General features: G+C 52.3%; 1 protein-coding gene across 1 annotated transcript in view; it reads left to right on the top strand.

The window, feature by feature from the left end:
• Positions 1 to 1,210: 1,210 nt before the first annotated feature.
• Positions 1,211 to 27,129, top strand: part of Jakmip3 (Janus kinase and microtubule interacting protein 3) — a 131,747-nt gene continuing 105,828 nt past the window's right edge. Inside the window, 1 exon segment of the mRNA XM_074078032.1 lies at positions 1,211 to 1,306. The gene's annotated coding sequence lies outside the window, so the exon portion shown is untranslated.

Raw genomic sequence — 27,129 nt, 5'->3', positions numbered from 1 at the left:
AGGCACCCACAAAAAATGCAAGAAAGAAGTGGCTAGGAGCACAGATCAATCACATGGGGCCACAGAGGTCTTGATCCCCCACCAGGGCAGATGAGGCTACTGTCACTGTGGAAAGCTTGTTTGCTGTGAGGAACCAAGCCCAACACAGAACTGGTGATGTGGCCCCACACCCTAGGGGGACCAGCCAGTCATCTTGCAAACTGGTTACATCAGACCTCTTTCATCACAAAGGAGCAGTGGGTTGTCCTCGTTGGACCCTTATTATGGGTATAGCATTCCTTCTCTGTCCACCACACTTCTGCTGGCAATGGCACCCTGAGACTCACGCAGTGACTTGTTCATTTCGACCCATCTACACCTCTCCAAAGAAACACAGAAGTGAGGCGTGGGCTGGTGTCAGGGAGCGTGCCAGTCTTACCACGTGTCTGTCATATGGTAAGACTTGGGAATGATTTGTGTAAAGACTTCCCGGGTCAACGTGGCTGAGGTCTGTGATGCCAGACATGCCATTGTCAGGGTGGGTAAGTGGATCAGGGGTCCAGGATTCAGGGAGAGGCAGTCCTCACTATTCCTCCTAACGATCCCAAAGCGTTTGCTCCCATGCCAGCTCTGCGCTCTGCTGCTGTGCAACCTCGGTACCAAGGGAAGGATGCACTCTGTGGAGGGATGGCTTTCCCACTGTGTGGGTTTTCATAAAACAGTGTCTACCCTTCCTGCGAGCCGCATTTATTGTCTCACAGACTCGTCCAGCAACTGCGTGTCCCTCTTGCCAGGTGAAGGTCCAGGCAGACGGAAAGACGGCACTGCGGATCTGAATCCGGGCTGCCACTGTTCACTGCAAGGCTGGGAAAGCCTGTGTGTCCCAACAGGGCAGCTGAAGGCAGCGTTTGGAGAGGAGATGGGAAGCCAAGAGTTAACGGCTGGAGCACGCACGTGCAACTCTCGGGCGCTGCTCATGGCTGCTCCTATCGGGCATGAAATGCGGGTGAGTGGTTCTTGCCACGGCTAAGTCCCCGAGAGCCGTGGCCTTGGGTGGCGGGCAGCGCCGGGTCTACTGCGGCTGCTTCCAGCCCTGGCGCGGCCTGGGTTATTTCCTTATTTTGCTTAAGAGCAAGACGAGCAATCCGGGGAAACCGGGGGCGGTGTCGCCGAGCCCGCGCCGGGCGGGGAGGGCCGGGTTTCGGGGCGCCCGCCGCGGTGACGCGCGCCCCCCGCCCTGCGCGGTGCCACTGCAATGGCTGAGCGCGGCCGTCGGACGCCGCCGCCCGGAGCCCGCGTCGCCCGGAGCCCAACCGCGGGGAGCTCGGTGAGCAGCCGCCCCGCGTCCCCGGGACCCCGCGCCCCGCAGCCGGGCCGGGCCGGGGCCTCAGCGCTCCGCCGGCGCCTGGCACGGTGCGTCCGGGGCCCGCAGGCGCCCTGCGCGGATGGGGTGGCGCAGATGGGGTGGCCTGACCCGGCCGTGGCGCGGGTGGGGCGGCGTCCCGCAGGCCGGGGTCCTGCGGCCGGGCGCACCTGACCCTGACTGGGGTCTTCTCTGCCTCTCCTGGAGAGCCCTCCCTGGCCAGTGGCCATTCGTGCCCCGCGTCCTCGCTCGCGGCCCCGCGCAGGCCTCGCGCGGGCGGTGACGCGGCGCAGGGTGGGGCCGCGCAGGTGTCCGCACCGCCACCGGCCGCTCGCGGCCCCGCGTCCCCTGTGCCTCCCTCTTCCAGCGATTTTTGGTCTGTTCGGTGTCTGGTTTTCAATCTCACGTGTTCCCCTGCCCGGGGAGGTCTGTCCGAGCGCAAGCCATGGAATGATGGTTTCACTGGGGCTCGGGAGGAGTCCGTGAGGAGGCGTCGGCCCCGAGCAGTTTTCCTAGAAAAAAAAAATCTGCATATGCCTTTGCCCGTGCCTTCGGTGAGAAGCCGTACGATTTTTCACCTCTGCCTGCACCTGGCTTCAGCTTCTCTCTTTGCGGATGAAAGCACCGGTTTTTTGTTTTGTTTTGTTTTGTTTTTTGCATGCGGTCTGCAAACACCAGCACACCTGGGCGCTCACCTGCACTGAGCAGGAGAGGCCGCTCTGCCTTGCAGGCAGAGAGGAGCCAGGCCGCTGTCAGGTGTCCAGCTCCACCTCGGGCCACCAGAGGAGGAGGAGGCACTGGGCTGTCTGCCAGGGTTTGGAATTAAAAGAAGGGCGCACCAGACCTTCGTGGCCCCTCTTCGTCTTTTTGAAAGCCAATTTGTGGCTGCGAATCAAAGACCCCCTTTGGCAAAGACCTGCAGCCATTTCGCCCCAGGTTGATGGCAGGTGGAGTTCTGCTTGCCTCCAGCAGGAAGGAGGAGCAGTTCCCGCCTAGGACACAGTAGCCCAGCAGGACCAACTGGCCCGAGTGGGTTGGGGTCCTCTCCCTCCTCACCTGGACCCAGTGGCTTGTTGTAAAAAAAGAATAACGTGATGGGGAGAAAGGGCTCTTACCATTTTGAGTAAGTTGAAGACACAGATTCTATTTCACACAGGGTTTTCAAGCAAGCTGGAGTGTATAAGCCTATTATTTCAGGTTGTTTGGACTGAAAATATCTACACAGATGACTCTAGCGTTTGTCAACCACGTGGTTGATGGCGTCCCACTTCTCACGGCCAGGGGAGCAGGCACGCAGGGTTTGTCAGCCAGCTGCAGGTTTGGGGGTTTGGGTACCGAAAGTTTGCATCTTTGATATTTGCTTGATCTAAAAGATTGTGAAAAATGGTCCAACGATAAAACTGTTACTATAAAAAAAGAAAAAAAGATGAGAAAGAGGAATACTGACAATAAAAGTTGGTTGGTGCCAGGCATCATTCTGATTATTTCTAGGAGAAATCCTCTTCTTTCTTCTTCTTCTTGTAGTAGGGTTTGAACTCAGGGTCTTGCACTTAGTAGGCAGGTACTTGTCACTTGAGCCACTCCCCCAGCCCCATTTTGCTTTAGTTATTTTTCAGATAGGGTCTTGCATTTTTTTTCCTGGGCTGGCTTGGATGCTGGTTCCTCCTATTTATATTTTCTGCATAGCTGGAATGACAGGTGCTTGCCACCACACCTGGCTTTTTGTTGTTGTTGTTGAGATGGGGCATCTTGCTAACTTTTCCCCTAGGCTGGTCTCCAACTGAGATCCTCCAGATGTCTGCCTCTGGGATTACAGTTGTGAGCCACCATGACCAGGGTTTTATTGTGGTCAGTAAGAAAACTTACCAAGAGATCTGACTTTGTAACAAATCTTAAGTTTTACAATACTTCTGGTGCTAACCTCCACAGTTGATTGACAGCTTTAGGCATGACGTCATCAGTAGTCTCCATACAGATGCTGTGCCTGTTTGTTTGTATCCCCCATTTCCCCTCCCCCCAACTCCTAGTGCTCACCTTGGCAGTCTCACTAATTTATGGTGTGACTGTCTTAAACGTCTGATATAAATGGAACCATAGAGTTCTTGTTTGTCTGTGTCCTGCTTATTTCACTTTCCATAACGTCCTCAAGGTTCAACTATGTTGTAAATGGCAGAATTTCCTTCTTTTTCAAGATAGAGTAGTATTTCTCTCTGCATATACCACATTTTCTGGATTCATTCCTGATCAACTCTTGTGGCCCATTTAATGTGAAGAGCTTTCCTGTGGGTCACCTAAAGAGGCATGAGTGTGTTCCAGGCAGTCACGAGGGGAGCTGGAATGGTGGTGCGTGGATGGCAGTGGGAAGGAAGAAGCAGCAGGAATGCAATGCCCGTGGCCCGTGAGGAGGCAGCAGGCAGTGGACCTGCCCTGTGAGCTGTGAGTGGGAGCCATGCAGGGTGTTGGGGAGGAGACACAGAGGGTCATGTTCTGGAAACTGTTGTCTCACCTCAGGGACAGACTTGGACCTGGACCTGGCTGTGCACACTCATGTCTCCGGTCCAGTCTGACACTTCTTCTGGGTGTTCAGAAGGTGGGGAGACGTGGTTGGGGTGCAGCCCACACCAGGCCAGCAAGGCCGGCTGCATCCTTATCTCTACACACCTGTGGACACACTCAGTGGTCCAGGGTTGCCTAGGAACAGATGGAGCATGAACCATAGCGCGGCCTGGCTGGGGAGTGCAGGGGATGAGTCAGCTTTCAGGCAGGCAGTGGAGCTAGGATCAGGTCACACTGCTGTCCTGTCCCCACTGGGCCTTCCAGGACCTGCTGGGTTTCCTTCCCTCCTCACTCTCCTAGGTGGTGAGTCTGGAATGGGCCCCCCGAGTCCCCCCATCCCCATTCTTGCTGGAGATGCTGAGCACCAGATACCCAGGAACCAGGGGTGTGCGGAGGACTCACTGGCCTGGCAGCCAAGCCTGCTGCCTGCCCCTGGTTTGGTTCCTCCACAGCCCCAACTCCCACGGGGCCGTTCTGATTCTCGAAATCATTACAAAACCAGGGGCTGGAAGAGCCACTGGGCGCCAGGTTCCCAGATGCTGCTTTTCTAGAGGGCTAGCTGCTTTTCTAATGAGACCGTTTTTCCTCTGCATTTTTCTTTTGTGTTTGAGGTATACAAATCCTCGGCGATGTCTTTCAAGTTATAAACAGGACTCTGCCGGCTCTGGTCTCTCACCCAGCCTGTCCTATGTTGGTTCCCAGTTGCAAAACCTCGGACCTAATCCAGTGGGGCAAACAGGCTGGATTCTGCTGCCCCGTGTGCATCTTTGGGGGGAAGCTGCAGATGCTGGTCTGTTTGGCATCCAGGGGTTGGGTGGTCTCAGCCTCCTGTGAGAAGGCTGCCCTGGGCCTAGGCAGGTCCAGGCGAAATGTTCTGTACCAGATTGGAGAGGGACAAGGAAGCCTGGGACGTGGGGGTTGAGGGTCCTTCAGGCCCTGGCCCTTCGTGATCAGGAAAGTCCAGGGAGCAGAGGTGTCAGGAGCCAGGGCCTGGAGATATGGGCTCCAGCAGCAGTGATCTCCTGGGTTGTTTTTGAACTCTGAGATTCGAGGTCTTCCCTCTTCTCCCTCCTGCCTGCTTTCGATCTGAGTTCAGGCCCTAAATGTGTTTGAGGAAGGTAGGGACAGGGCCTCCTGGTTCTCCGAGAAGGTACCTGAGCAGGTCAGTGGAGGCCTCCATGGAGGCACAGAGGAAGCTGCTACCGCCAGTGTTCCAGGAGCAGCTGGAATCCATTATGCAGTTGAGTTAGAGAGGATGGACGTGACTTTATAGGCTGTGTTTTGTTTCTGATGAAGTTTTGGTGAAACTTGCCACTTTAACCAGATTCAGCAGCATTAAGTCTATTGGTATTTTTGTGAAATCACCACCACCCCCCCTTCTGAACTCTTCCATCTTGCAAAGCTGAAACTCAGTGATACTTCCTCTTCTTAGCTTCTGCCTGCTGTGTATGATCTGCCTGCTGTAGGGATCTTGTAAGTAGAATCTTAAGAGTATGTCTTTTTGTGACTGGCTTATTTCACTGAGCACAGTGTCTTCAGGGTTTATCTACGTTGTTTTGTGTGCCAGCCTTTCCTTTCTTTTCAAGGCTAAATAATATTCCACTGTATGGCTGGACTGTATTATGTTTCTTCATTTATTCTTCAGTGGACATTCAGTTCCACATTGGAACACATTTTAGCTATTTCAAGAAATGCTGCTGTGAAGGGGACTATACAAATCCCTGCTGAGACCTCGAGTTTCATTTTGAAGGTGTATACTCAGAAGTAGAATTGCTGGATCTTGAGGTAATTCTATTTACTTATCCCAGGTTGACCTGGAACTCTGGATCCTCCTGCCTCAGCTCTCAGGGCTATGACGACAGGTGCAGCCACCATGCCCAGCTATTCATTTGCTTGTGGTTTCTGCCATCCTGCAGCATCGTGAGCTGTGAGCTGGGGTCTCACTATGCTTTTGCTTTGCGCTTCCCCCACAATCACCGAGGCTGAGTTTCTTCTGTGCTTCCTGCCCTCTGCGTGCTGGCTGCTCTTCTCCCTGGCATCTTTTGGGGACCCCTAGTAGACTCCTCCAGTAGACTTTAAGCCCCTTTCAGGAGAGTGGCTACACCTGGCTGTTTACCCCACCGCCCTCTTGCCCACACCTGGCAGAAGCAGCTGGGGTGCGGTGGGGAGTTTGAGGGAGGAGCTCTGAGCCCTGCAGCTCACCTGGGAATCCTGAACGATTGAATGTTTGTCTGCAGTTCTGCAGTCTACTTTCAGTTTTTTAGGTAACATTGGCATGTAGAGACACCCATGGATGGCCAGTGCAAGGCCCCCCAGAGAGGCCCTTTTCCTTGGTTCACAGCTGCTCTCAGGAGTCAGGCGTGACGTAGATGGATCCGTTTGGGCCTGGCTCCTTTCACTCAGCAGTGTTTCTGAGGCTGGCCCGTCTTCATTCTTATTGCAGAGTAGACTTCCATTGTTTGGAGGTGCCACCATTGTATCACTCACCTGCTCGGGACACACAGTCTCTTTCCCGTCTTAGGCTCTCATAAGTAAAGTTGGTTAGGAGCCAGGTGTGGTGCCACACACCTGTAGCCCAGCATGGCGGAGGCTGAGGCAGAGGATTGCAGAGTCGAGGCCAGGCTTGGCTGCATAGTGAAACCCTGTCTCAAAAATCCAAAAAGAAAAAAAGGCAAGGGGATAGAAAACCAACATCAGTGCCACGGCAGTGACGTTGTGTCCTGGGCACAAGGTATCCAGCAGTCCACCATGCTGCTGCCTCCAGCAGGGACACGAACCGGCTGACTAGTTTCTCCTCTGCCTCCTTTCCAAAGTGCCTTCCCCGGGTCTCTCTACGTACAGCCAGTGACCATCCTGGAGGGACACGAAGCCTGCTGACCCTGGGTCTTGTGGCACTCCTCGTGTCTTATGGAGTCACTGTGGTGCTTGCCTTGGCTAACCTTAGAGGTCCCTCTTTCCTTTCATGTGTACCATTTGGAAGTCTTCTAGAAGGAAGAATTCATTTTCTTTTTTGATTATTTACTTGTCACCTCAGTGAACATGGGTGATCTTTTCCGTCTGTGGAATAAAATCCAACAGAACAGCCTGGCCTTTGCCTCATGAATGGCACCAGCTTTGGCGTTAGGGGCTCGGAGGAGGCACCTGTGTTTCTTCAGTAAGCCTCTGTCTTCATAATAACAATAATAATTAGTATTTCCTTACCTGTGATCCTCCTACCTCTGCCTCCTGTTAGCAGGGATTATGGGTATAATCTTTAACTTTTTGCTGGGGCTGTCCTTGAACCACCACCCTCCCAAGCTCTGCTTCTGGAGTGGCTGGGATCACAGCATTTTAGATTTTGGTGCTCTGGTTCAAGGTGGGTTTTCCATCAGATCTGGCTATGCATGGAGTTCCTTCTCCTTCAAGGTTGTCTGCTTGCTTGGGTAAAGTCTGTTTCCTGGTGTTCTCCAGTAATCCCTGCAGACCTGGCTCCCTTTTCCCCTGTGTTTCACTGCGGGTGTTTTCACCAGATCCCTGCCTGCTGGCACACTTTGGGTGAGGTTGACACTCTATGGATTCTTTTTCTTGTTTTGATGATAGGTGTGTGAATATTCTGATTTTATTTGTCTGCAAAACCCCATCTCTCTCTCTTCCTTCTTATCTCCTCCAGTACCTGATGACCAAGGGTGACTCTCTTCCCTCCACTTTGCCTTTTCCCTCCCCAGAGGCTCTGGCTTGGGAGACAGACCTTTTCGGTCAAGTCTCCTGTTCCACACCCTTGCTTCTTGGGAAGAGCTCACCAGCTCTCCCTGTCTTTAGATCACACACCTGCTCTTAAGCCGGGTTGGCCCTTGGGTTCCGTCCTTCTGCAGTTGCTGCTGTGAATCAGGACTCCAGTTTCCTCTTGTTCAGAGTGGTTCCTGCCTTCCCTGCACTGTCCGGCGAGCCCTCGCTTGCCTCCTTCTGTTCCCTGGGTTTTCCTGGTCTGCCTTGGCTCTTTACCAAGCCCGGAGGCTGGGTTGGGTGGGGGCAGAAGGAATCCCGGGTGGTGCTAGGATTTGTTCCTTTTTCTTTTTACAGCTGCTTTGCAGTTTTGGAGTGTTCTGTCTTGAAGTCATGCCAAACAGTCTTTTGAAGGTTTTTAAGGTTGGGAAATTATTTTATATGGCACAGGGAGTTGATTATCGTGACACAGCCTCCAGGATCGTGTGTGATGTTTTCTTAATTTTTGTGGGACTGGGGATTGAGCCCAGGGCCTTGTGTTGCTAGGCAGGTGCTCTACTACTTGAGCCTCGCCCCTGGCCCTTTAACTTTGCCAGGGCTGGTCTTGAACTTGACCTCCTCCTGCCTCTACCTCCTGAGTTTTGAGAATGTCATCTCTCACCCTGGCTCGTTTGTGTTCTCAAGTGTACCGTTTAATAAGGACATATCTTCACCTACATGAAACTCAGGTCTTCAGACAGAGCCAGTTGTCTTGGACAACTTCCTTTTGTGGTCAGACCAGATGAGACCACCAGGCCCACTCACCTTGTCCTGTCCTAGCCTGGACCCACTTCCCCTCCCCGTGGGGCTCTAGTGCCTCTTTGGGAAATGTGTTTTGTTTGGTTTTGTTTTATTTTTGCAGTACTGGGGTTTTAACTCAGGACCCACACCTTGAGCCACTCCACCAGCCCTTTTTCTGTGATGGGTTTTATTCAAGATAGGGTCTCACGAACTATTCGCCAGGGCTGGATTCGAACTGTGACCCTCCTGATCTCTGCCTCCTGAGTAGCTAGGATTACAGGTGTGAGTCACTGGCACCCCGCTTGGGAAAATGGTATTTAAAGCCCCAAAGTCAAGGACTAGAGTAGCTCATTTTCCTGGGGTAGTAGGATGCCCAAGATTCTCAACTAGAAAAAAATTTAACAGCAAAGTTGGTTTTTTTATTTTTTGAGACAGGATCTTGCTATGTAGACCAGGCTACTTTGGAACTCACAATCCCCTTGCCCCATCCTCCCTAGTGCTGGGATGACAGATGGGCCTGGTGTGATTTTTCATCCATCATTTCAAGTAAAATTTAAGATTACAGGGCAATTATTTCTTTGCTTTTATGTTTCTATCTCTTTTCTCTTAGACTGAAATTGTCAATCCTAAAGACATTAATGCATTTACTTCTTCCCTTCATTTATTGCAGACACATTGGTTTACAACACTGCAGTCAGTGAAGAGAGCTTAAAATGTCTCCACATTTCTTTCTATCAAGATCTAATTCACTTTATCTCTTATTGCACGTCACTTTAGGAACTACTTTGTTTTTATTTCACTTATTTTATTTTTAAAATTTATTTATTTATTTGTTTATTTATTTGGCGGTGCTTTCTGGGGATTGAACCCAGGGCCTTATACATGCTAGGCAACTGCTTTACCACTGAGCTACATCCCAATCCCAGGGCTTTCACCTTGGGCCACTCCACCAGCCCTTTTTTGTGAAGGGTTTTTTCAAGATAGGATCTTGCAAACTACTTGCCCAGGCTGGCTTTGAACCACGATCCTCCCCATCTCAGCCTCCTAAGTAGCTACAATTACAGGTGTGAGCCACTGGTGCCTGGCCCTTTATTTTTAAAATAATTGTAAAGTTTTTTTTTTTAATTGGTACAAGAGATTGAACTCAGGGCCTTGTGAGGCAAGTAACTTGTAAAGAGAAAAAGTGATTTTGGCTCACAGTTCTGGAGGCTCCAGTCCATGACCGGGTGACCTCATTGATTTGGGCGTCTGGTGAGGGCGGTCCATCAGAGGGAGTTGTGGTGGAGAAAATTACTCACAGCATGAGCCAGGGAGCAGAGAGACCCAAGAGAGCAGGGTCCCTAGTGAACTGGGGCCTCCTACAAAACCTGCCTCCTAACTTCTCCACCCCCTGCCCAGAGGCCCTACCCTGGGAACCAAGCCTTCCATATACGGGCCTTTAGAGACAGTAATCCAAAGCACAGACCCCCATTGTAGATTTTTTTAAAGTGTCATTCTGGATTTATATTTCCACTTAAAAACTATGTGTGTAAGTGCATACACAGTTTCATGTCCCCCGTCTTAGGTAGGAGGCGCCTCCTTTACCCCAGGTGCGGCACTTAGGTTTTTCACTTGCACCCAGATCTCTGGTGACCTATACCTTACTCCATTCCCAGCCACACAGAGCTCCACTGCAGGGCCGTGGCCGCCTTGTCACTTGCTATTGGGACTAGTTCACCCGGGATTAGCCTGTGCACACATCTTTGTACATCTTTGGATCGGTTCTCAGAGGTAGGATTTCCAGAGCAAAAGGAAAACGGCTCTGCAGTTCAGTTGAGTTTTGCTGGCGTCCCCTCCCGAGGAGTCTTTCCAGCCATCACCAGCATTCGTGGTTCCCACAGCCTGGCTACACAGCGCTGTGCTGCTGAGGCCGTGTGTGTTTGCCTGGCAGGTGACAAATGGCCATTTCAACACAGTTTTTATTGCGTTCTCTTCATGCAAGTGGAGCTGGACATCTCTTCGTGCAATTAAAGGCTGTTTGCACTTGATGTGAACAGTTTGTCATCACCTTCCCCACCCCACCCCTTGCAGTTTTTGGACCTTTTCTTCTGTTTTAGAAATTCCTAACCCACGAAGGATGGGTCCACTTACTGATCTCCAAGTTGAGGACATTTCTCCCAGTTTAGCTTTTTCACTGGGTTGTGCTCGTTTTTGTGCAAGGTCACACAAGCACCCATCCTTTATCAAGACTCACGCTCCTCGCTTTCTCAGTGTGAGGTAAACACTGATTTCGGAGTCCTCCGGTTCTCAGAACCATGAGATGTTCCTTAACCACAGCAGGCGAGAGTTTAATCTGTCAGTTTAGAAGGAGAGGTCCCCGTCCCTCCCTCTCCCCCGCCCTGGTTCTTGCACAGTTTCCCGTGCTGCACGGGGTTGGTGGTTTGACTTCACCTTGGTATTCTGGGGATTGGACGGTGGCACAGCTAACTATTTTGTTTTATCTATTCACTCAGTTTTGAGAAGGAGTCTCACTATCTTGCCCAGGCTGGCCTCGAACTCGGGCTCAAGAGTTTCTCCTGCCTCAGCCTCCCGAGTAGCTGGGACACGTGTGCTGCACTCTGCCTGGCTCTGTTCTTCATTTACAATGGTGGAAAGTCCTCTGCGGAGTTGGATCTCCTTCCTCTTCAGTCTGCGGTGTGTGTGTTAGGAGACCCTTGAGGCATCAACTCTACAGGTTTGGGGCTGAGAAATGATGGTCTCAGGTGATGCTGGCTGTTGGCTGGAGCTCAGGTGGGTCATTGGCTCAGGCAGTGACATGTGATCTTCCGTGTGGCTTCTCGCCATGTGGTCATCACGTTCCCAGTGCTCACAAGAGCTCTTTGCAGATGCCGAAACCCTCTTAAAACCCAGCCAGGAGGCTGAGGCTGCAAGATCCTAAGTTTGGGGCCAGTCTGGGCTACATTGAGACCCTGTCTCAAAAGAACAGGTTGTGTGTGGGAGTGGACAGAGGACAAACAGAATCCTGAGTACTTTGTAAAATTTGCTATGGATCTAGAGTTGCTCTAAAAAGTAGCCTAGTTTTTAAAAAAACTAGAGTCTGTTAATTCTGTTGAGGTCTGTGTGGGTCTTTAAGAACGGGTTTTAAACAGTTTTAAACAGGTTTGCTTCCTGGTTTTCCTGATGTCATTAGGTGTGTGACAGTCATTGTCCTTGAACATGTGTTCCTGAGACCAGGGATGAACGTGCCTTCCTAAGAGGCAGCTGGGGGCACTCAAGGTGGGAAACTCCACACCTATTGTTTGTCTGGGGTCTGCTGGCCTACCCAGGCCATCCTCTGGCCAGGCTGTCACCAACCCTCAGGGCTCTTCTGCTTCACTGCTTGCCCAGGCAGCCCTGTCTGTGGTCCCACTGAACACGGGGCACAGTGCAGGTAGTGCAGTCTTGGTTCTTCGGGGATGTCCTATAAGACTCCATCCTGGAGCAGACCCCAGCTTTGTCCCTAGCCTCCATCACCCCCAGGAAGCCGTGCATGGGTTCTGGCTGATCCCGTCAGGAGAGAACTGCCTTGGATCTTTGGTGCTTTTCTCTCTGGGTCCAGGCTGCCCCCAGCATGTGGCCTTGCAGTGCTTTTGCTGCCTAGGTAGGGGAGTCAGCTTTGACCTGAGCGACAGTTCCTTGTTCGATCACGCAGCACTCAGGCGGCCTTGGAGACATGAACAGCAGTGAGTGAGGAAGCTGCCCTTGAACGGGGGCCTGCGTTTGAGGCCACATTGGTATGGCTTCAGTTCCTTCTGGACAGACCAACAGTGGCTTAGGAAACTTTACCCTGTGCACTTGGAAGAGGACATGGAGTGAGGTCTCCCTTCCTATGACAGCTTCTAACCCAGAGCCTCACGCCAGTGTCAACAGTGGTCTGGGAAGGGTCTGTTTTCATTTACCAAGAATTTCAGAAGTGAGGGTGCGTGTGTGGAAAAGTAGCTTCCCCTGGGCTCAGGGTGCACCTCTGAGCTAATGTTTCTGGCCCCACTCACCTGCAGGACTCAGACCAGCCTGGGAGGCCTGCCTGAGGGGCTGGGCCAGCAGGTGTGGGAGCAGGGAGCTGTTGGACAGCTCGGGGGAGCTGGAGAGGCTCAGGTAGAGTGTGAGGGCAACACCAAAGCCAGGTCAAGGGACAGGCAGAGGTAGGATTACTGGGAGCATAGACTAGCATGGGGCCACCACTAGGTTCCAGACTGGCCTGGGGTCAGGGAACTGAAGTCAGGAAGAGTTGAGAGGAGGCAAAACCAGGGACAGTGCCAGGAGGCCTCCAGTGGGTGTCTGTCCACTTTTGAGAGTGGCAGGTGTGGTCCTCCGGAGCCAGTCTGGACATGAGGTCCACCATGCCTGCCCACACCTGGAGGGCATTGGCTGGGCTGCTCTGGGGCTGGCGGCTGGGCACAGCAACAACTGAAGTTGGGCTCTTTCCGGGGAGGGGACAGAGAGCTCCTTTTCCACAAGAGGCCTTCCTTCCTGGGAGGCAAACAGGTCATTCCCACAAGCGCTCTGGGTTCTTCTCAGGATCCCCACAGATAACCGCAGAAAGGCCGAAGCAGGCGTCAGGCGGACTGTCCAAGTTTCAGTCACAAGGGTCCCTGTGTCCCCTTCAGGGACACACTAGGCATTGCACTTTGTGTTGAGAACAATGGCAACAGCCGTGGGTTTAGAAGCAGTGCGGGAAAATTAAAATGCAGCCTTCTCATCAACATTTGGGAGGAAATTAAAGCTGTGTGGCCTTTGCCAAATAGCCTGTCGGCTGTGACAGAATCAGATGGGGAAGAAAAAGGGGCGCACGATGGTCCCTTTTGCAGCATGTGAGCAGCTTGCGGGCTCAGCCATACGAATTAACCACCGGCTGGGGTCTAATTAGTGCTCACCCGTCTCTGCCCTTCCTTTCCCTCTTTCTTTCACATCTTAAAAAGTCTGAACTTGGGAACTCCTAAGCTGCACTTCGGCACCCCAATTTTGGCTGCCCCTTCTCTCCACCAGGGTCTGTGTTCCTCAGTCCCACAGATACTTGGGGAGGGGACCCAGTAAAGCACCTTCTTTTCCCCATGGAAGTCCTGGGTCTCAGCCTCCTCAGCCCCTCAAGTCTGGTTCAAATATCCAGAGGAGGAATTTCAGCCACCTGTTTTCCCTGGGCTCCCACAGCACATGCCATCATTCCAAATGACCTTTTTTTTTTTTTTTTTGGTGGTACTGGCAGATGTGGCCCGTGGAGGACAGGACAGCTCTCAGAGGCTGGTCTTTGGCACTCGTGACCCGAGGGCATTGTTTCCGTGGCTGCCCAGGAGGCTGCTGCCTCTCCAGGACTTTGCACCCAGCAGTTTCTGTGACTTCAAACTGTAGGTTGGGAAAAGTCCCCCAGGCCTGCGTGGCACAGCTTGGCTTTATTATAGCAAATCCTACACATATTCGGGAGGTTTGGCCATGTAGACACATCAAGAGATGTGTCAGACCCACGCCTCATCCTTGTGGGACCCAGAGCAAATGTGTGTCCCCAGCCAGGGCACGCATGTGCATCCACAGGCCATGGACGTACACGAGAGGCCTCTGAGGCACAGGGATGAGGAGAGACTGTGGGTGACCCTCAAAGGATATGGAGGGTGGGGCCAGAGCAGGGCAGAGGGGATTCCACAGATGGGATTAGGGTTAAGAGGGGACTGGTGAGGGAGACAGGAAATGTTCCACCAGAAGGGGCCAGAGGCCAAAGGTCACTTTTGGGGACTTTTCTCCCTTTTTGCTTCCAGTTCCATACAGCTTTGCAAGAGCACAGATAAGTCTCAAGCATGCACCCTGCAGACACAGGTTTTCTCTGACAGCAGAGACACAGGTTTTCTCTGACAGCAGACACAGGTTTTCTCTGACAGCAGGAGACACAGAAGCAAGTGGGATTTCCAGCAGCCACCCATGTTCCTTTAGCAGAATGAGGAATCAGGCCCTGACATCCCATTCAAAGGCCAGTTCCTCTCTGAGGACACATGACCAGCTCATTCTCTGTGACCAGGAGTTGTAGCTGTAAGGTGTGCACACAGTGATTGGCTTTCTTTAACATTCTTTGCCTCTTACTTGGGTTTTTACCACATATGACCTTGGTGCCTTCTGGATTTGTTTAAAGTATACCTAGGGTCTTTTAGAGTCAGACACGTGTCCATCGGTGCTGCTTGCAGGTACAGTGGCCATGCTTCTATCAAGATTGCAGACATCTTGCAAGATGACCGTGGTATCTGAGGTCTACACTGTAAAGAGCCAGGGTTAGCTGGCTTGGGGAAAGGCCAGGGGGAAGAGGGACTGTTGCCCCTCCACAAACAAGCAGGCTGCATCCATCCTTCTTGCTGTTGGAGGTTGAAAAGAAAGCATTTGTTACGTGCACAGTTGCATGGAGCTCCTGGGCTTTGCCAGTCTGTTCAGTGAAGGCCCTGTGCTCAGCATAGCAGCTATCACTGGACCATGTGAGGGTCTCTGCTGCAGAGTTTCCTTTGTCCTGACCAATTCCTTCTTGGGGGCCTCCAGGTAAAATAGAGGGATTGGTGAAGATACCAACTTCTGAGCTCCTCCTTCTCATTGGTTCAGCTGGGGTGTGGAGTGGGGCTTTGGGGTCCCACAGCTGCCTCTGGCCACCCAGAGAAGGAGATATGCAATGCAAGATGTCTCTCTCTGCTCTGTCCCTGGGAGCAGGATTCCATTTACCACCTTGTAGATGGATGCCATCCCTGATGGCATCTCAGGTCCCTTGGGGTCAGTGTCGCCTCAGACACCATATCCAACAGCTTCAGTAGGCCCACATCTCGCTCATGATTGGGTATAGCAGCTGTGGACCCTAGGGAAAGAATGGGGGATGTCTCTGACCTGTCCCCACTGTGCTGTAATTCCTCGGGAGAGGGCTTTCCCTTTGTGTCATGGGCTCGTGTCTGTGATTCTGCTTCCATCTGGTGACTGATGAGCGTTGAGGTTCTCCACTGTGATATGACTTCTGGTCACCAGCTCTGTCTGCATGCTTGTCTTTGAAGCACCCATCGCTCCCCCAGAAACACCCCATCCAGCAGCCTGGGCAGCAGCTGGCCCCTACCGTCTTGGAATTCTGTCACTGCCGTGGACAGTAGAGCCTGACTATGCCAGTGTCACTCTTCCCCGGTACCTTACACTGTTGTGATGAAGGGCTGTCTTCCTAGTGCCCCCATGATGTGGCTGGCAGAGACTCTCTGGCCTCCTGGACACCATTCCTGATGCCAGGGCTGTTCAGGTGCCTCCACCTCACTTTGCAGATGCCTCTCTGTGTCCAGATGTTGAGAGCTGTCCCTGCAGCATGTTGCTCCAACTGGCCTTTCCTGCCAGGACCTCAGCTCAACACCATGGGAGGGTCTTTCCACGCAATTACCCTTCCCCTATCTGGTCCACCCCTGTGACCCACTCCTGCATATGTCTCTCCCGCACGGCCCCATCCTGGAGGCCCTGGGCATCTGTGGTGCTTCCTTCCGGAGCATGGACTACACCTCCGTTCTTGGGCTCCCTGTGGTCACTGTGCTGGGGACAAGGGGACAGGAATGAATGTTGAGGAGGAGAAGCTGGGGTCTATGGACAGCGGCCTTGGCTGAGTATTCTCAGTCTCTCCAGGTGAGAAAGGCTGTCCCCTCTTCCTATTAGTGCCCTAACTTTGGCACCGGAGACCAACTAAAGCCACGTTCAGCCCCTCTGTGGCTCTTCTGTACTTACAGTTAACTCCTGGGCCTGGTGGTTAGCATTTCAGGACACAGGGCCTCTTTATCTGCTGTGGTGGAAGCCTTTGGGCTTTGGCCATGGCCCTAGATTGTGCAAAGCCATGGAAGCTCTCTGGGATTCCCCCAGCTACATGGACCTTGGAATCAAGGGAACCCTGAAACTTCCACCTCCACCTCATCCCATCCATCACTGGTGGGCTGCTGGATGCTATGGGCAAGACTGCCTCACTCCCAGCAGCAGGAGGGCCAAGCACGACTAATCCTTTTCCAGAATTCTACCGCTCTGGGTGCGAGACTCCCACCCTGGGTTCCACAGTCCTTCCCTGGGAATTGCTCTCTACAGCTATCCCTGATGCCAGCTCTTGACCTAGGTCCCCTAGAGAACCTGTATCCCATCACCAAGTAACCTGAGACAAAGGCCTATGTGTGGGGAGTGTGTTTTAGGAAGGGACACCCCAGGGAGCAGGAACAGGGTGGGGGGGCAAGGAAGGGCCAGGAGGAGGGAGGAGGGAGGGCCCCCCCATGAGCTGTGTGCTCAGGGGTGTGGGCCTTGCTGGGGCAGCAAGTCAGATGAGATCCCACTGTGCCCATGGAGTATCATGGGGAACAGGCCTCATGGTTGCCAGTCCCAGGAGAGGAGACAGAAGCCCTGAATCCTGGGCTCTGACTGTGCTGGCCATACGTCTCATCCAGGGTTTACATACATGAGGTCCCCTGACACCGCGGTGTCAGCAAAGCCCAGAGGCTGGAGTGTGCACAGGCCTAGCGCCTGCTGGACAGGGGGTGCTCAGGACACATGCCACCTCCCGGGCTGGTGTCAGGACTGAATGTGGCTTAGTACAGGGCCCATTAATGGGGCAGCAGTGCACTAGCAAGGCTCAGGGGCTGGCGAGTATGATCTGCCATCCCACAGGCACGGCCCCCATGGGTGTCCTCCTCAGGCTGGCCTTCCTGCCGCCTTGTACGCGGTTTCCTCTTCTCTCTCCAGTGCGGCAGGAGCTCTGGGCCCTCGGTGCTGGGCTCTGGGTGGAGCGAGGCAGCTGTGCCTTCCCTTAGCATGAATGCCTGCTGTTCTTTGCTGTGCTAATTAGCAGCACAGATAATGGTGCTGTGTTCGTGCTGCATGCTGGCGCATACGAGGCGGGGAAGGACTCGGGTCCTGCTGCCAGGCCCTTCCAGGTCCTCAGTCCCTAGTCCCTGAGTTTGAGCATCGGCCCCATGTCCCCCTCACAGCTAATGGATGTGGGCACTACCGCAGTCGAGAGTGCCTCCTGCTCTGGTGGTGATGCCCCCCTATCCTTGTGAGAGCCACTGGCCGGAGGGGACCCAGTTCTGGGCCTCAGGCTGACCTAGGGTGGCAGATTTGGCAATGGCTTCGGGACAAGTTTCTTTTGCTCCTGAAAGTCTTTGTTTAGCATCTGCGGGTGGAAACACAAAGGAAGGCTGAGCAGGAGCTCTTTTTTGTTGTTTTTGGTTCTGAGATTTGAACTCAGGGCCTTACACTTGCACTCTACCACTTGAGCCACTCCAGCCCTTTTTTGTGTTGGCTTTTTTTGAGATAGGGTCTCATGAACTATTTGCCCAGACTGGCTTTGAACAGGGATCCTCCTGCTCTCTGCCTCCTGAGTAGGTAAGATTGCAGGTGCGAGAAACCAGCGCCCAGCTACCAATGTGATTCTTGACAGGCAGTCGCCAGGCACATCTCTTCAAGGCACAATAGAAGGAGCCTGTTGTCATGTCTGGTGTAATGGAAGTCTCACCCAGGACAGGATAGGCCATTTAATAGAAAATAATTTAAAGGTATGAACATCAGAAAGGAAAAACTAAATTGTGACCCACAAATGACATTATCTACATTGAAAAATGTCAGAGAAGAGGGAAATAAACCATTAAAAGATTATAAGAGCTGGGGGTGGGGCTCATGGGGTAGGACACTGGCCCAGGTGAGGCCCTGAGTTCAAATCCAGTGCCAACAAAAAATATAAAATACGTAAGAGGGTTTAGCAAGTTTCCAGTGTAAAGTCGATATAAAAGTTGCTAGTGTTCCTACACACCGCCTTCTTGCTTCGTATAGTGAGGAACAATAACAGCAGAATACACGAAAGTGCCTTTCAAGACATTGCACCTAACAGCTGCTTAAGTTCTGCACAGCCTTTTGAAGAAAATGATGTAAGTTTGTTGAAAGACATTAAAAACCCTAAATAAGTGGAGAATAATACTGTGTGTATATACCAGGAGACCTAATGTCAAAGAGATGTCTTTTTTTTTTGGACTGGGGGCATGGCTCAAGTAGTAGAGTACCTGCCTAGCAAGCATGAGGCCCTGAGTTCAAATCCCAGTACCGCCAAAAAAAAAAAGAAAAGAAAAATTAAGTTTGAAGACCAAGGCAGAGAAGACGAGCCTACCAGACATCAAGACTTCCTGCAGCACTCTATAGGTAACACAGAGTGGTGTTGGTGCAGAGACGGCAACCAGCTCAATGAGGGAGAGCTCGGGGTCCCTCAGAAAGGGGAGCAGAGGTGACAGCAAGCTGGTGTCCTGACCAGCAGGAGAATTGACTCACACATGCAGCCACCCCCGTGGAGACCCACGGATGAACATCAAAACACTTTTAGAACCTGTGAGTAGGGAAACATTTCTTAAGCAATAAATGAAAACATCATAAAACAGAAGACAGGACGATAAAACGGTTAAAGTTTCTATGCATAGATGGCATCATAAAAATGGCAAAAACTAGCCAAGACTTCACCAATGAAATTCAGGGTATTACCCTGAATATGCAGCCTCCTTTAAAGCAACGAATGACAGCTAGCCAACGAAGACCAAGTGAGGGACAGGACCAGATGACCCATGGGTACAGAGACCTGCATGACCAGTGAATGGATCAAAGAGGACCCCTCTCACTAACAGTCTGGGAAATCAAGTCAAACCCAGCACCCTTTCCACCCATTGGCTTGGGTGAGACGAGGTGTGGGGGACAGTCCACACGTTAATGGTCACTGCTTTGAGAGCAGCCCCAATGTCAATCAAAGTCAAAGATGCATGTTCCCACTCTTCAGTCATCCCCCATCTGGGTCCCTGCTCCAAAGGCACCTGAGCAGATGGACCTGAGATGAGGTGTGTACAGCTGCTCACTGTGACATGGATTATGCAAACAAGAACACCGAAGCCGCCTAACTCCTCACTAACAGAGATGTGGGAAATGAATGTGCGGTGTGATTTATTCGTGCGTGGGAGTACAGCGAGGACTGTGGCTAAGCTTCAAGGAGAGAGTGTCAGGCAAAAAAGAAAATGGCAAATGGACATGCAAACGCTGGCACCATGTGTGTCATTTTTCAAGACACCTAAGTAACAATGCAATGATTACAATGGTTGAGATGTAAAACGACAAAGCACGCATGGGAGCGATGAAACTTAGTCTGAGTCATGAGAGATTGGCATGGGTGGTGAGTGTGACCAGGCACAGGTGTGGGAGTCACCAGGAAGGGGTCCTGGCAGAAGCCATGGAGGGGTGGCTTGGAGAGGTAGGAGGTGGGGTCCCAGGTCTGAAGCCGGCAGAGGGGCCAGGATGTGCAGAAGGAGGCAGGTGGTGACCAGGTGTTTACTCAGATAGCTGGTGATGGAGATAGGGAACTGAAATGGAAGAGTGAACTCTGGGGGGAGGCAGACAGCTCTTGGACTCACTGGGTCCCAGCGGTCACAGTGTGATGACCGGCCAGTGGGAGGCTGGGTGGGGTTGGGTCTCCAGCGATGGGGAGGCAGAACCTTGACTTTGGGAATTGTCACGCAGGTGGCCAGGGACTCCCAAAGAGAGCAGGTGACAATGGCCTATGTGAGGTGAGGCTGGTGGAGGTCAGTCTGGGCCTCATGGAAATGTAGAGGGATGGCTTGAGACTCCCCTGTGGTTACAGCTTCCCAGGCCCTATTGCTTAAGCCCTCTTTCCTCAAGACATAGCCGCATCACTCAGCTACCTGTGCTGCAGCCCTGTGGTAGCCTGAGTGCTGACCCTCAGTTCCGAGACTGAAAGGATGAGGGTCGTGGCTGGCAGCGTGTCCTGGGAGGCCGGCTCCAAACTCCTCTCCAGGAGGACTGTGAAGGATTGTGTTCTACTGCGCTGTGTCCCTGTTGTCTACAGCTTTTATATTTAGGAAACAGATGCAGTTTAAGTGGACACACCACTCCTGAAGGCTGCCAGTACCCTGTCCACTGTCCTCCTGGTCATCGTGGGGGGTTCCCCTCTGAGGCCCCTGTGAGGATGGTCTGTGAGGAGCACATTTGTTGCAGTGACAAAAAGCATGCACCTAAATAAATGCATGGGTATAAGTTTGTTTTAAAATAAAAACAGGGCTTTTTTTCTGATTCTAAAATTAAACACATAGCCACTGTTTAAAATACATACAATTTAGAAAGCTACAAAGCAGAAAGTCGTGTCAGCTGAGGTCCTACGACCTAGAAATGTAACTGCTGGGTGTTTTGGTATATGCACTTTCAGACTTTATTTTTCTGTGAATTCCATACACACACACACACTTATTTTCACAAACAGAAATGTGACCATACAGTACAGATTCTTCTTTGTGGTGCTGGGAATTGAACCCGGGGCCTTACACACGGTAGACATGCACACATTTTTATAGCCAGCCTTCAAAACACGTACCGTAAGTTCCCATGCTTCCATCTCAGCGACATAGACTTCCTACGCTTTCCATGGCATTGCTGGATCCTGTTGTGCGCGTCCTGCTGTTGGTGCGAATTCTTTCTCTCTGGACATTAGGATGATTCTAATTTCCTACTCTTGTATTATGAGCAAGGTTGCATCAGCATCCTTAAGTGAGTCACAGTTAAAGTTCTTAGAGCAGTGCCCGGCACCGGGCGCGCGCTATACAAGCGTTTGTCACCGAAGTCAAGTCTGCAGTGAAGTCCACATTGTCACGCAGCCCCTGAGAACGGAGTCCCAACCGTAGAGTGGCTGGGTCGCAGGGTTCTCACGCTCGGTGGTTGCACTTCTGACAGGGAGGAAAGCCGCTCTCTGAGCAGGGCCTGAGCTCCTGGACCACCCCTGTGTCCGTGTTCAGGCCTCAGAGGCAAACTTATTCTTCCACCCAGGAGCTGGTTTGGATCTTGACCTCAGGGCCACCCCCATCTGGCTTCTGCACCTGTCCATGTGGGACTGAGGGCAGGTGACCCAATCTTACTTCCCTGACCTGTGACACAGACAGTAATTAGTCCTCAGCATTAGCCGAGGAGCTGTCGTGACTGTTAGGTGAGTTAGGACACGTGCAGAGCTTAGGACAGGGTCCGCTCTTGCAGTGTTAGTCACTGCCGTCACCGTGAATGTCTTGTCAACAGTGCAGCTGTGGTCTTCCTCCGAGCAACATGGCTGCTTCTCAGAACTTACTATTGCTAGTCAGATCTAGACCAACGGCAGAGAGGACCAGAAGTTACAGTCCCCACACTGTCACCTCACTTCATATTTTTTTTTTTTTGTCTTTTTCTTTTTTTGGTGCTGGGATCGAACCCAGGGCCTCAGGCATGCTAGGCAAGCGCTGTACCACCGAGCTACATCCCAGCCCACCTCACTTCATATTGTTGGTCTTCTCTGGGGCTGTGCTGCCTGCCTGCTGGGTCTGATTTGGGGGAAATGACATTTAGGCTTGACTGGAAGAGACAGGTTGGCTGAAGTGTGGGGAGCAGGCAAGGGCACGGGGCAGGGCTGACAGAAGCAGAGTGAGGACATGGCACCTCCCTGCCCTGCTCTCCAGAGCCAGGGCAGTGCCCACCCCGCCACTGGGGTTCTAGACTCAGACGTGGAATCAGTGCTCATCTTGGAGGTCAGAAAGTGAGCAGGGTGGCAAGGAGAGGGCAGTGAGGGTCAGGGGAGTGAGGGTCAGGGGAGCGAGGGCAGGGAGTGCCAGTGATGGTCACTTTGATTGTTTCCTTGGCCCAGTAGAGTCCAGTAGTGTCCTTCTGCTGCTCAGAAGCCCCGCAAGACCTGCACTTTCTTAGCCGCTCAGTGGGGCTGCCTTTCGGGGGCCACTGAGACATGCTTAGGTCCGTGGGGGAGGCAGGCTGAACTCTGCTCGTCCTCCCCAGCACCGTGCTGGCCTGGCTAGTCCCATGCCTCTGTCCATCTGCATTCTTCGGGGGTTCAGGAGAATATACCTTCCCTCCTCACCGTTTGCAATAAGAGCACCTCCTCAGTGGGCCTGCACTCCTGTTGTTGACCCAAGAGTGACAGAATCCTGGTGGGGATTCTCCATCAAGAGGAGGAGTGGAACTAGAGCAAAGGTGAGATCAAGAAGAATTAACCTAGAAGGTAACACCCACGCACAGGAAATCAATGTGAGTCAATGCCCTGTATAGCTATCCTTATCTCAACCAGCAAAACCCCTTGTTCCTTCCTATTATTGCTTATACTCTCTCTACAACAAAATTAGAAATAAGGGCAAAATAGTTTCTGCTGGGTATTGAGTGGGGGGAGAGGGAGGGGGCGGAGTGGGTGGTAAGGGAGGGGGTGGGGGCAGGGGGGAGAAATGAACCAAGCCTTGTATGCACATATGAATAATAAAAGAAAAATGAAAAAAAAAAAAAGAGGAGGAGTGGATCAAGGCAGCCAGGGACTGCGGAATCCCCGCGGGCAGGAGCTGTCCAGCCATGGCCTCCACTGCTCACGTGAGGACATGGCTGGAGCAGCTCAGAGGCCGGGATTCCTCCCTTCTGCAGAGCGAGCGAGGAGCAGCGTGAGGCCTGAGCGGTGCGGTGCGGTCCCCCCCTCCCCGCACTCTGGACAGAGGAGCCCAGCGCTGGGCCTTGCAGAGGACGCCTCTGTGCTCCCTTGGGGAGAGCTCCGGCCATCCTGGCTGCAGGGCTCTGCTTAGAAACGGTTCCTCCCCCTGGATGTAGTCACAGCCTGGTAAATTCCATCTGAAAAATAAAAGCTGAGCTCTTTGCTGAGTCACAGAAGCTTCAGAGCTGATTTGCAGAAGCCAGGCTGAGTCTGGACAAACGGAGCAAGATTCCCACAGTCAAGATGAGGAATGGGTGAGAGGGGAAGAACCCGGGAGGGGTCGAGAATGTAAGGTTGTGTTTTGAATCCTGCAAAAGCTTTTTTATTTTCAGTCTGGGCTGAGGTCTTTCTTCACGGTTTATTCAGCGTGAATTTCCTTCTGTATTTCGCAAGCACACATACGTGCTGGGAAGTTAACAGTTTGGACAGTGTGCCATCCTGAGTGTGCAAGGAGCACACAGAGGAATATGTGCCACATCCGTTTTTATGTGCAAGCTCCTGCATTCCTCTGGGGGAGTTCTGGGCCTGCTTCTCGGAGTGTGCTTTTCCTTTAAAACATGGCTGTTTATCTGATGGCATATGTAAAGCTAGGGCTTGTTCCCTGGAGGCCGGTGGGGTGGGGAACTAGGTGGTGACTTTGCTTAGCACTGTGGTGGTGAGGATTCCATCGACAGAACAGCCTGGGAGCCCGCACTCATCAGTCAGCTCAGTGGGGTACTGGATTGGACTTGCCTCTAGTTTTCCTTTGTGAAGTAGGTGGCATTTATGGCTCAGGGCCTCATCTCCCATCTGACCTTTGATTGGATGATGTCTTCTTGATAAAACTTAGTGAAGAACCAGAATTTGCTCACTGACATCATTTCTATGCAAAAAACTCAAGTGTTTGGGGAAACAACAGTTTATTAACAGACACTCCTCATTTTCCTTTGAAAGTGTGCCTCAGTTTCTCCAGCGGTTCAAAGAATATCCAGTGATGACTGGGGCTGGCAGGGCTGTGGAAAGCTATCGCAGGTAATTTGGCGGTAATGGTTACTCTGCTGCTAGTCTGAGAGGCAACTGAGTAACCATGAAGCCGTGCAAACAAGCTAAGGACATAGGTACCTGCTGTCCCCTGTCATTTTGGCTCATACTTGTTCACAAAACAAGTGGGCCTTTCTCATTTAAATCTGAGGTCCTCAGCACCAGTGGGTCACACATGTAATCCTAGCTACTTGGAAGACTGAGATCAGAAGATTTGTGGTCCATGGCTAAGCCCAGGCAAAAAGTTAGGAAGACCCCATCCCAGTCCATCTCGGGGCATGGTAGCGAGTACCTGTTATCCAAGCTATATAGGAGGCAGAGATCAGGAGGATCTCAGTTCTAGGCCAACCCAGCGAAAAAGTATGTGAGACCCCCATCTCAACCAAAAAAACTGGGTATGGTGTTGTATGCCTGTCATCCCAGTGATGGTAGGAAGCTTAAAATAGGAGTATCACAGTCCAGACCAGTCTGGACAAAAGGCAAGACCCTATGTCCAAAATAACCAGAACAAAAAGGCCAGGAGATGTGGCTCAAGCAATAGAGTGCCAGCATCACAAGGGCAAAGCCCTGAGTTCAAAGCCCAATACCACCAAAAAAGAAAAGCAAACAACAAACAAACAAAAAACAAGGTGTGAGTTGAAGATTTGAGACTGTTCTCAGCAGACTGGAGCCTTTAAACAGATGAGCCTTTGCAAACAATGCTGCCTTCATTCCGGGGGTAGCAGTGGAATGGAGAAGAGCCCCAGGTTGCTATTGGCACCACAGGGAAAAGGCCAGCTGTGGATCAGGTTCTCTGGGAAGTCAAGAAACAAACATCTCCAGGAAGACAGGGCCTTCATTCTCACAGCTGAGGATGTGGTTGAGGGAGACACAGACAGACGCGTTTGTTAAGTTTTCTTTGCTGATTCTCGTGGTTTGAGAGCGCACCGGGAGACCCCACGCTTTAAGGTCCTTTCTGATCCTAAGTAGTGGTATCTCTATAGGGAGGGAGCTCTAAGGAAGGAAGCAAGAGCCAGTCTTCAGCCCCCAAATTCCAGAACTATTGTGCTAAGGTAAGTGCAAGTGTCCTCTGGAGTTCTTAGAAGGTTGACCTTGACCATGGGCTCCCATAAGCCCCAACTTCCACTCAGGACAAATGCCACATCTTCTGACGCCTCCCTGCCTCCTCCGTTTCCAGGCAATCGAGCCAGATGAGGTGTGGTTGGTCTGTTAATTTCCCAACTGGACCTGAAGCGGCCCTATTAGCACAAGGACTGAAGAGTCCAGGACTCAGCCACAGAGGCAGTAGGTCTATTTGGAAGAGTCTGTGTTGGCTCCATGGTGTCAGAACATGGTGTCATCGTCCAGTGCCCCAGGTGAGCTCTGCCCATGTGAGGTGCACTTCAGAACCACAGACCAGAGGCCTCCATTCTGCATCCTACTGCCCCGTCCTGCCTGTCCTGCCTTGCAGGGGCTTTATTTACCAAATATAGGACAATGTCACAGGCAGGGCCCTGCCTGTTCTGCATTGGTGTCCTCCTGGCAGGCCCTCTGGAGCTGAGCTGGGGCTGTGCACGGCTCAGGAAATGCCTAGAAACCCTCTGTGGTTGTCCCTCTCCAGGTGGTTAGAGGGTGTCCTAGGAAACCATGTCAGTGACCCAGGATTGGCCTCAGAGTGGGGCTGACCAAGCCTGGTGCAAGAAATCCTGGGCCCAGTGATTTTTTTGACTCAAGGGGAAGGTTGGGGGTGTCCAGAATCGTTTGCGGAGGGAGTGAACCTCTGTGCTCAGCATGAGGCCGGCTCTGAGGTCAGGGCTTCAGTTGGACACATGGGATGTTTCATCCAGGTGAAGAAGAGTCCCACTCCACCAGTGTTGCCCGTGGGCTGTGCACTTATTAAAATTCCCCTTATCTCCCAGACATTGGCCTTGTCTGGTGGTTGGGTGACCCCAGATCACTTTGACTTTGAAGAATGCCTGGACCCTCTGGCTTGTAGAGGGCTCTACGTGAATGCACAGGTAGGGTGCTGGCTACAGGGCACAGCCCAGCAGCGCTTGAGGTCAGCAGCCTCTGAAGTAGCCCCATGCCTGTGCTACCCACAGTTTCCCAGGCTTGCTCCATCCTCTGCTGTGTGTTAAGCTGAGATCCAGCATTGTCCTGGTGTTGGGGAGGGGTCGTCAGAGCAAAAGGGACCCGGGATACATCACCGCTTCACCCAGGGCCCCCAGCAACCTTTGTGGGCTCAGGAGCTTTTGAAAATGAACGCAGTGAGAACCTGGCCTGCTCCTGCAGCTCATGGGGATGTCTGAAACAGCTCCCCAAGTTCTCATCGGATGTTCAACTCTGTGTGCCGGCCCCAGGTTTCTGTGGTCAGCTTCCAGCTGCGCCAGTTGGCAGGACCAGTTTGTTTTATTAAAAAGCACAATTGGCAGTCGTGTGGCCTTTGGTGGCTTGCACCATGACTCTGATCTCAGAACAGGAAGGAGATGAAACCCAAGGACAAAGGGCCTTCTTGTGGCATTTGACAATGACAAGAGAGCTGGGCTGCTGGGAGCAGTGGCTTCCATCTGTGACCCATAGGAAGGAGGAGTGTGACACCCTAACTTTAAAATGACTGAAGCAAAAAGGGCTGGGGACCCGGCTCACGTGGTAGAGCGCCTGCCTAGCAAGTGCGGGGCCTCCACCCCTCCCCCACAAAGTTAAGAGATCTGGGCTGGAAAGGTTGGCCACTTTGGGGCTTTCCCAAGTTCACTGTAAGTGTTCACTGAGCACCCCAGATGGGCACCGGAGGCGTCAGGCTCAGTCAGAGCACGACAGGCCTCAGTAAGACCCAGGTGGAGAGCTCTGCACCTTGGAAAGTGACCTGGGAGCAGCCAGTCGTGACGAGGTGCCGTCATCTCTAGCATTCATGGCTGCAGGTCACACCTTGAATCCGGGTGGTGTCTCCACCCAGATTTGCTTGTCTAACTGGACTGTCATCCCTTTCAAAGTGCTTTGCAACAACTCCGCTGCTTTTTAGGGTTTGTGTCACGAGTTACCGTTTGCAGCTTTTTTGTGTGCAGACTGTCGTGTGCAGCAGGTCTGGTTTGCTCCTAAAAGTCCTTTTCATTTGCTTCCTTTATGAAAGGAAGAAATGCGTGCATTTATTTGCTTATTCGTGCAAGTAAACCTGCACACAGGAGAGGGCAGCAACTTTGGACACAGGCTTCAGCACCTGCCTTTCATGTTT

Source organism: Castor canadensis, chromosome 7 (genome assembly GCF_047511655.1).
Source record: "Castor canadensis chromosome 7, mCasCan1.hap1v2, whole genome shotgun sequence".
Taxonomy (NCBI): Eukaryota; Metazoa; Chordata; class Mammalia; order Rodentia; family Castoridae; genus Castor; species Castor canadensis.
This window is presented reverse-complemented; position numbering and strand designations above follow the sequence as displayed.